We start from the raw sequence: 10,288 nt of genomic DNA, 5'->3' as shown, positions 1-10,288 counted from the left end.
ACAGTGTCCCTCTAGATTTATGAATCAATATGTCTGATTACCTTGCAGTTTTATTTACTTTTATTTCTTTCATTTTTTTTTTTAATTTTAAGCTAATTTTAATACTTTTTGGATATTTCTATATCTATATTTAAATGTTATTTCCATTCCCAGTTTCCTCTCCGTAAGAGACCTAAATGTTTCCTTTCCTTTACACTTAAACCACCCTTACTACCCGTTGAAATTTCCTTGAACTGGGAGTGAAACCTATGGAGAACCAAAGGCCTCTCCTTCCTTTGGTGTCCAACAATGCCATCCTCTGCCACACATGCAGTTGGAGCAATAGGTCTGTCCATGTACAGTCTTTGAATATCTTTATAGTACCAGAAGGTTCTTGTTCATTTGCATTATTCTTCTGATGGGGTTGATAATGTCTTCAGCTCTTGTAATCCTTTCTAAAAATTTAAAAACAAGAGGTCCATTACACTTCTCTGGTTTGCCACTAGCATTCACTTCTGTAATTGACATGCTCTAGCTGTGACTCTCTGGGAAGATATATAACCTGTTATTGGCAGCATGCACTTCTTAGCTTTATTAACCTTAATCGTATCTAGTTTTGGTGTCTGATCTATCTATCTATCTATCTATCTATCTATCTATCTATCTCTGTCTCTGTCTCTAGCTCTATCTCTTCTCTATCTCTATATCGATTTATCTATAATATATATATATATATATATATATATATATATATATATATATATATATTTGGTGGCTTATACATCTATGAATTTAGTTGAAATTTTAACATGGATTCTGAGGTCCTAGGTCAAGAATGGAGAATCCACAAATGACAATATCAATCCTGGTCTTATGTGCCTATTGAAGTTTAGCTTTTACTGGACCTCAAGCCATTCCTCTCCCTTCCCATCATCCTGTATCTTTAGTATGGCTTGAAGAAAGAATCATGGTAAAACATCCAAAAGCTTGAAGTCTCACCCTTGGAACACAGGAAGGTAGATATTACTGAAATGATATCTAATGGGACTACATAACCGCATTGTATAGTCCATGCTGCCCTTTGATTTACTGATATCAGGTAATTTTTGCATAAAATAAAAATTTGGGAGTTTATCATTTGAAGTAGGTACACAATATTTACACTATTACATTCACTTTTTAGCTTGGCCAGCTTTTTTGCAAAAATCATTGCAAAAAACTAGAATTGCAAAACGGAATTTTTGAGGACACATTCAGGAATATCTATAAAGTCCGCTATCAAGGAATGAACAATTAGAAAATGAAATTCAAAATCCACTCAATTAAATATCTGTAGGGAAACAATGGCCTTTGGGAAACAGATAGAACTTAGGAAATTGAACTGTTTGTCACAGGAATGGAAATGGGAATAAAATTATAATACAGAAGAATCTCCTACGTCCCATGTTCCTAGATATTTTCTACACATGCCATACCCTTTATAGCTTTCTTCATTCAGAGCATGTAACCACTAATAAAGCAAAGAGAACTCTCTAGCTTTAGAGAGATGTTCTACATAAAGTTTTCCACTGTGTCAAAGGACACACCTGGAACATCACCCTAGAATCTGGTCGATATAAAGAAAGCTCTTTAGCAGGTAGGCCATGCCAGTTCTCAGTGACATGATCATTAGGCCATCCCTGAATAATCTCTTGTATACTGGAGAGCCCTAGCTTCTCCTGTGATGTCACTAGTGTTTTCCTGACTGCAACTTCCTCTCAGACATTCATTCAGTACCTCTAGATTTTATTAATAGGCCTTTATTTCAGTGTAAACAGCTATTTGGGAGGGAGAACAAATAGAATGTAGATATCAGAAATGGGGAGAAGGAAGTTGGCCTAGGGTTTTAGTTTAAAAAACGAAAAATATATGGTACATGGAAAAGCACAGTGAGTGCTGTGTAGGGGTTGTGAGGGTTCACTGAACACATAGACTTGATCTGAGCCTTCCACATATGGGATTCAGAAGGTGGGACCCTCTCAGTAACATCTGGATTTCCTTGCTTGTTATGGTTCCTGGAAGTCAGAGATCTTTTATCATTAATTTCTTTATTCCAAAAGTCAGGTATTAGGAAGTGTACAGTTGTTTTTCTGATAGCTCATGGCTTTCATTCTTTTTGCCCAGGATAAAAAGGTCCTAAGGAAGGAGGGATGACAAGTATTGTATCCTCAGCTCAATGTAAACTCCGCCTTGATTTGGATTCCTATACTGCACTTTGTTTCTGACACTGATATTTGGGACAGAGATGTGCATCTAGTTAATACATCGTCATCTCAGTCTTTCCACCTGTATTACTCTGATTACCATTCCCTGATACATACCCTTTAGATTTCTGCATCAATATGTATGATTCATTGATAGTTTTCTTTTCTTTTACTTCTATCATTTTTTTAGGAATTTTTAATGCTTTTTTAATTGGATACTTCTTTAATTACATTTCAAATGTAATTTCCTTACCCAGTTTCCTGTCCATAAGAGCCCTAACCTGTCCCCTTCCCCTTTTTCTATAACCCATCTTACTGTCTCTTTACATTCCGTTGAACTGGGAATCAAACCTAGGGAGGATCAAGGGCCTCTTCTTTCATTGGTGCTCACGAAGGTATCTTCCGCTTCATATGCAGTTGAAGCCATTGGTCTGTCCATGTGCAGTCTTTGAATATTGATTTAGTACCAGAAAGGTTTCATTCATTGGCATTGTCCTTGTGGGGATTAAAGCCCCATTCAGATCGTGTAATCATTTCCCAACATTTACCACAAGAAGTCCATTTTCATTCAGTTCATGGGTTTGTCACTATCATTTACCTCTGTATTTCACATATTCTAGCTGTGTCTCTCAGGAAATGTCTATATCCGGTTCCTGGCAGAATGCACTTCTTAGCTTCATCAATTTTATATCATTTTGGTGGCAGATGTATATATATACTTTTTGTGGCTCCTACAGCCAGGTGGTTAGTTGGAATGTTAACATAGAATCTGCCCAACTAGGTCAAGAATGTAGAATTCAGAAATGACAATGTCAAATAGACTCCCTCCTGTATTATGAACATATTGAATTTGAGGTTTGACTGATAACCATGCCGTTTTTCTCCCTGCCTATCCTCCGGTATCTAAGGTTTCTACTTAAGAAAGAATAATGATAAAACATCCAAAACCCTTAAGTCTGGCCATAGGGACACAGGAAGATAGGTAGTGCAGAATTGATATCAAATGGGACTATAGAACCGAATTCTGTACCCCATCTTGCCCTTTGCTTTGCTGATGCCTTGTAATTATTACATAAAAGAAGCATTTAGGAGTTTAATATTAGAAGTGAGTACACAGTATTCATACCGTTATGCTCACTCTAAAGATGGGCACACTTTGTTGTCAAAATCATTGCAGAAAATGGAATTGGAAAACAGAATTTTTGAGTACACCTTCAGGAATAATTATGAATTCCCCTGTCAAGGAATGTACAATAAGAAAGTGAAATACAATATTCATTTAATTAAAGGTCTGCACGGAAAATACTGGCCTTTGTGATACATAGATAACGAAGAAAATTGAACTCTATGTCTCAGGAATGAACCTGGGAATAAAAATATTATCTAGAATTATCTCCTACACTACATGTTCCTAAATCTTCTACCCATGGCAAGCCCCTGACATACTTTCTCCATCTCAAGTAACAGCTAATAAAGCAAAGAGAAGTCTCTACCTTTAGAGAGAGGGAGTACATAAAGGTTTCCCCTGTGTCACAGGAGACATATGTGGAATGGGCACCTTTGAATCTGGTCAATGTAAGGAAAGCTTTTTAACAGGTAACATCTCAATGACATAATCATGAAGCCCTCCCTGAAACATCTATTGTAACCTGGAGAGGACTAGCTTCTTCAGTGATGTCACAAGTGTTGTTGTTACTGCAACTCCATCCAGATATCCCTTCAGTACCTCTAGTATTTACTAATTAAACTCTAATTCAGAGTATCCATTGTGGAGTGAGAAGAAAGAGGATGAAGAGACCAGAGATGGGAAGGAGGAAGCTGGTCTTCTGTCTTGGTATAAAAAAAGGAAGAAATACACGGTCCTTGGGAAAGCTCAGTGAGTCCTTGGTAGGAGATCAGTAGGATCACTGAAGAGATAGACTTGTTCTGAGCCTTCCACATATGGGAATCAAAAGCTGTGAGCCTCTCACAAACATCTGGACTTCGCAGTTCTTATGGCTCCTGGAAGTGAGAGATTTTATATCATTCATTTCTTTATTCCAAAGTTTTTGGAAGGTCACAGATGTTTTCCTGAGAGCTCATTGCATTTATTCTTTTTGTCAATTATAAAAATGTCCTAAGTAAGAAATGAAAGACAAGTATTGTGTTGTCTGCTCAGAGTAAACTCCTCCATTCTTTGGATACCAATAGTGCAGTTTCACTCTTACACTAATTTCCTGGAGAGAGAAGTGCTTCTAGTTGAAACATCATCATCTCAGACTTTCCACAATTATTTCCACTGAATAAAACTTTAGATTTCTGAGTCAATTGGTGAGATAAGCTTGCAGTTTTCCTTTATTTCTTTTCTTTCCTATTATTTCTTTCTTTTTTTAAATTTTTTAGCAAAACTCTCAAAACTCATCCTTGGTGATGATGTACATTAGACCCATCAGATGAAATGAATTGAAAAACTCTCTAGGGAATGAGAGTGGTAAGGAAATCACATTGATGTATCATAAATGCAGTGCTAAGAGCAATATTCAGACTAGTCTGTGGAGATGCTGCCTTCATCAGAGACCACAGACCTTTAGTGGAGAATGATTCAGAATTAAACTGGGAAGGGAAAATGATGGTTGATATTGTTCTAGTAGATCTCACAACATTAAATAAGTGTTTCTTCCAGATCACTGAATGATTACTGTAAAGCAAATCCCGGAATGAACTTATGAGACCCACCATCAGACTGTGAAATAATTTGTGAAAGAAGAAATCTGTGTCTCTCCAGGGACAAACTGTTGCTTTCAAACCAACAGTAAAGTGTCCATTCTATGAATGATACATAGATATATACATATTATAGCAGGATGGATACAGAGTTTCTTCAGGTCCATGAATGAAGTATTCAGCAATTGTCCTGGCTCAGCAATAAAGGTAATTTTTGCCAACTCTTGAGAACTGAGCTCCTTCACTAGGAGCCCCATGATTGAAGGAAAGAACAAACTTCAGACAACTTGTTTCAGATTTTTATGTAGTTCAGGTTTCCTGGTCTTGGTCCTCAGAAGGAAGGACATCTTGCTTTCCAATTCTTGTTTATCCTATAATCCTTCTCTCTGCTGCACTCATGCAAATAAATTACTGTGCATTTCTTTAATAGGATACAATGCTCTTTTAATTCGGTTGACAAGAACTATAGAATATAAGTAGGACTGTATCAAAGCAGCGTATGAATATCAGACTAAGGGTATGTGGCCATTGGAAATTTGTAACTGAGCTGAAACTCTTGCTAGACTCAAACTGCAGTAAAAGGTCTTCTCTAGATACCTGGTGTAGTAGTTCGTGTTCCCTAAGAGATAGTAAAGGGTGAATCTCTCTGTACAGAGCTATCGAACTAGTCACAATTATCACACACTATGGACCACATACTTTAACACTGGCTGACTATTTTTAAAGTCCTAGAATCCATTATTTTATTAGTTCAAAAGGCTAGATGTCACATCTAGTCATTTGTATATGGATACATCTTCAGTATGCAGGTTCTAATGTCTGTGAGTGTTTGGTAGCATTGTTAGTGCAAAAATGAAAAAGTAAATGCTTCTTTCTTCCATGTTTTCTATAGGGATTCAACTAGAATGCATGGTTTAGAATACATTGGGTTTGCCACTCTCAAACAGACCAGTATCTTCAACTGAACATTCTATTCTGGGAAGCTGCACCCTGTCAGCATGGCTCACGTGTATGTGAACTGCAAGATCTAGTCTGAGAAAGCGGTCCTGTTCATCGATCCCACCTGCCCCTATGAAAGAAATACCCAAGACTTCCTCAATCAACTTCTTTGCAAACATGGTCTTCTGGGATTTGAAGACATTACATCTACTAACAACACCAATGTGATTCAAAATTACTTTCAACAGCTGCCTGGAGTGAGATTTGTTCCTTGGGTCTTTATATGTAGAGAAAGACTGCATAGGCAGACACAGTGATCTAATCTACCTGCAACAGAATTAAGAGATGATGATGTGGCTGAAGCAGATTGGAGCTCTGCAGTTATAAAAGGGATGTCAGTAAAAGCCCATGCTGACAGCAGACATTCAGACATCCTGAAACCATGCTGAGAGTTGATGTTTGTCACAGATGATTTCAGTATTTTCTTATGATTGGGATTTTCAACAAATTGGCTTTTATTCTATTCCTCAGTGCAAAAAATCTGTTGCTGTTGGCCTCAAACCATGGGTTAGGGAAACTTAAGAGACAACAGTGGTTTCATTATCCAGTCTTCATGTGCTGACATGTCTCTACCTCTAAGTCCATGTTTCACAATCCAGTGGATTTAAATCTCCAGGGAATCAGTTACTGTTTTTCTACCATGCTGGTCTGCTGAAGTCATTTTATAGAAGTCTACTTCCTAGTAATTATTAAAGTATTGAATATTGTGAAGTTGTTTATGATCTACACACAGGCCTTTCATGATCCAATCATGTACCATCCCACTTCTGCATTTGCAGCTCTCAGCCAGTGTTCTCAACCTATCCATCCAACGACCCACAGAAGTCCACAGTTGCATGAGGATGCTGTTTGAAAAACAGATGAATAGCTTAAGCATAGTTGTTCTTCACTGTAGCCATATTAACACATACCGCAGAGCACTGATTCATTCAGCTCTGTTTGTAGTATTTAATTGCCCATAAAGCCCCAAACAGTTGTGAGTTGATTTTGTCAGAGTACCAGCAAAGTCAAATATGAAATGCAAAATTTCAGAATTCTCCTTCCAAGGCTGTTTGTGAAAGAAGTTGTTTGCAAAACACTGTACTAATAAATTTATTCCATTCTCACTTTGATATTTTGATTTGATATCTTGAAGTGCCATTTAATTATCATTGAAGTGCAGGTTCCGTCTATTGTCTCCTGAGAAGGATTCATTCCTCAAAAGGTAGTATCTGCAGATGCCTGAAAAAATAAATATAAAGACGAGATATTGATGAAGTTGTAGGTTAAAGAAGCAACATCCCACCCCAAAGATCCATATAAGAAATACATTTTACATTGACCTTATATTATGCAGAAATTATTCACATATTCCCTCTATCTCTGGGGTTTAATTAATCTCAGATGAATAGTTGACAACCAAGAGTAGCCCATAGTATCATTTTACCCTCTTCACTAATAATTTTGAGCAAATGGAACACTAAAAGATCACAAAGAAGAAATGGTTATATCAAAAGATACATGTGGGTCAGCTTTAACTCTCATGGTCAAGGTGACTTTGGACACGGTCGTTATGGTCATGGATTGCTCTCATAAGACTCTGCAGAAATTGTTCCTACTGCCTCACTTTAAGCTCAAGGAAGTCCAAGCTCCCAGAGCTGATCAGGTTCCCTTATAATGCACTTGAAAGCCACATACGCTTAAGAACATTTGATGTGCTTTAGCTCTATTTTCAGGATTTTTAAGCCTCTACCAAATAGCAAACTGTCCTTTTTACTCCCTTCTCAACACCTCTAAATCTGCCCTATCTCAATTGCTCAGTTGTCATTAGTCATAGCGCAGCACCCCAAATATGAGCTTATCTTACTGTGTTTCTAACATCCTGCCTGCTACACCAATGGCCACTCCATACTAGATCTCACATGACTGGTAGCTCTTACTCCACCCTTAAATCCTTTCTCCACCCTTGTGTCTACTAGCCTGTTTGCAGGAATACTAGATATCCTCACAACTGGTTGGCCAAGAGCATCTTTATTGAACTATAGAGAATCAATTTGGGAACAGGACCTTCAGTGTTTGCAGGAAGATTCCCGATCTAAGAATCAAAACGTGACCAAACAAGACTCATTCCATGTCTCTGGTTTTGTGTGGGAGATAGAGGAGTTAGAATTTCAGAGTTGAAATTCAAATAATTATAATATACATGTAGTATTAATTATGCCAGGATAAAAGGATCCAAAAAGTGGAAATGGGCAATATGAAAGGCAAGAGAAAAATCCCTAGTACAGCAAACAATGTGGACCTGTTAGAGAGACTGGGCTCTTTCCAGCCATCTGAATTTGTACTTGAAATTCTTCTGACCACTTCTTGATCTCTGCATGTAGAAAAGAACAAAAAGAAAAAGAAAACATAATAAAACAAAAAAAAATCACCAAAATGAAACTAAAAGCAAAAGCAAAAGCGAATCAACCCCAATCCTAAAAGAAGAGGACCAAGTGAATATTGCTTGAGGTCCTCATTTTTAACTACAACTACAAGCGACCAATAGCTTTCAATTCAAATTTTTTTTCATTATTTTATTTGAAACTTCTCTGTGGGTCAAAGAAACAAGGTTTATAAGCTGCAAAAACAGGAAACAGAAACAAACCATACTGTAGAGCTCACCACTGGTATTACTATGGTGACTGTGGGCAATGCGGAGAATACTGCTGTTTGACAATGGGTCTTTTGGTTTTATATATGCTGACAATATCTATGATTCTGAAATGAATTAGAGTCATCACCGAATCATGACTAAATCAACTGTTCCTTTTCTTTGGATAACAAGATATGGCAAACTGTTGACTGACTATCATTTGTATTTTGGACCTAGCCTCTGTGGTAAAGCTAAGTTTTTTGATGGAAAATCCTCCACCAAAACACTGTTTTGTCAATGGTGCTGCCAGCCAAAAACCATTTCCTGAGGCTAATCTGCAATCTCCAGAAGAGGAGATTTTATTTCTAATAATAATCTTCTACCAGATAAGCTTTCTTCAAATCCCAGACATACTAGAGAGAAAAATTTAAAGCAGGTCCACTACAAGCAGCAAGAAGACAAGAATATACACTGGTTTCACAACTATGTATTACAGTATTTGGAATTTTAGCAGAGGAATATGATAACCGAAGAAGATCCAGGAAATACAAATGAAAAATTAAGAAATCAAAATGTTCTCGTTTGCAGATGTCATGACACCATTTTAAAAACTCTAAAAATGTATCAGTCTCTTAAGACTGAAAAAATACGGTCATAAAATCAGAATATCATACGAACACACAAAATTCCTTAGCCTTCCTTTATTAATTAATCAAAAATTGACATTATTACACTATCTACTTATTCTTAAAACTATAAAAGTTTGATTTATTCAAGTTTTTAAGGTCCTTCAGAACATCAGCTGGAATGTTCTTATATGTTTTCTGGATGGATCATGGTTACTTCGTATGTCTTCTCATAGTATGCTTTATAACTATGCGAATTCAGGGTATTTTGTTATATATTTTAAGAGTGTTTCAAGTGGAATACTTCCCTGATTTCTCTCCCATGGTTTGAAATTGGAAAACAAAAACGATAACGTGTTTTGAGTTTTCACTTTGAATTGTGAATATATTTTCAGCTTTAAGAAACGTAAACTTTTAAAGAACAATTGTCTCTATTCAGGATCACGTCTAGCTAATTCATAGTGGTCTTTGCATTTTTAATATTTTCATCCACAATATTTTATTTTATATATTCAGATTATTGTGAGGGGAATTTGACCCATATTTCCTCAAAGTATGGTTTGGATTGCCATAAAGGAAGGCTAAGGAATTTTGTGTGTTCGTATGATATTCTGCTTTTATGACCGTATTTTTCAGTCTTAAGAGACTGATACATTTTTAGAGTTTTTAAAATGGTGTCATGACATCTGCAAACGAGAACATTTTGATTTCTTAATTTTTCATTTGTATTCCCTGGATCTTCTTCGGTTGTCATATTCCTCCAGCTAAAATTCCAAATACTGTAATACATAGTTGTGAAACCAGTGTATATCCTTGTCTTCTTGTTGCTTGTAGTGGACCTGTTTAAATTTTTCTCTCTTGTATGTGTGGGATTTGAAGAAAGCTTATCTGGTAGAAGATTATTTTTAATGTTGACTTGAATCTGTTCACAAGTATTTTATTGAGAATATGTGTGTATAGGTTTAAATTAGTGTGTAAAATACTCCCTCTTCCTCTCTTTGTGTCATTGGTCCGTACCTCTTTCTCCCTCTCTCATTACCTTCCCTTTTGCCAGATTGTCCCCCTGTCTCACTCTCTCTCCTTATTTTCTCTATCATTGTTAGATAATACCAGATTCAAAATAG

General features: G+C 36.6%; 1 long non-coding RNA gene across 2 annotated transcripts in view; it reads right to left on the bottom strand.

Moving 5' to 3' along the window:
- Window positions 1-2,083: 2,083 nt before the first annotated feature.
- Window positions 2,084-10,288, bottom strand: part of LOC134484416 (uncharacterized) — a 19,002-nt gene continuing 10,797 nt past the window's right edge. The window contains exons 4-5 of one of the 2 annotated variants that reach the window (XR_010061871.1): window positions 8,206-8,277; window positions 2,084-7,145 (exon numbers count right to left, since the gene is read on the bottom strand). This is a non-coding gene — a long non-coding RNA (uncharacterized LOC134484416). The remainder of the gene's footprint in view (window positions 7,146-8,205; window positions 8,278-10,288) is intronic. The other variant, XR_010061870.1, reaches the window with a different exon arrangement.

This window comes from Rattus norvegicus, chromosome Y, assembly GCF_036323735.1.
Source record: "Rattus norvegicus strain BN/NHsdMcwi chromosome Y, GRCr8, whole genome shotgun sequence".
In the NCBI taxonomy this organism is placed as follows: Eukaryota; Metazoa; Chordata; class Mammalia; order Rodentia; family Muridae; genus Rattus; species Rattus norvegicus.
Note: the sequence above shows the minus strand (reverse complement) of the source record. Positions and strands in the feature narration are given on the sequence as shown.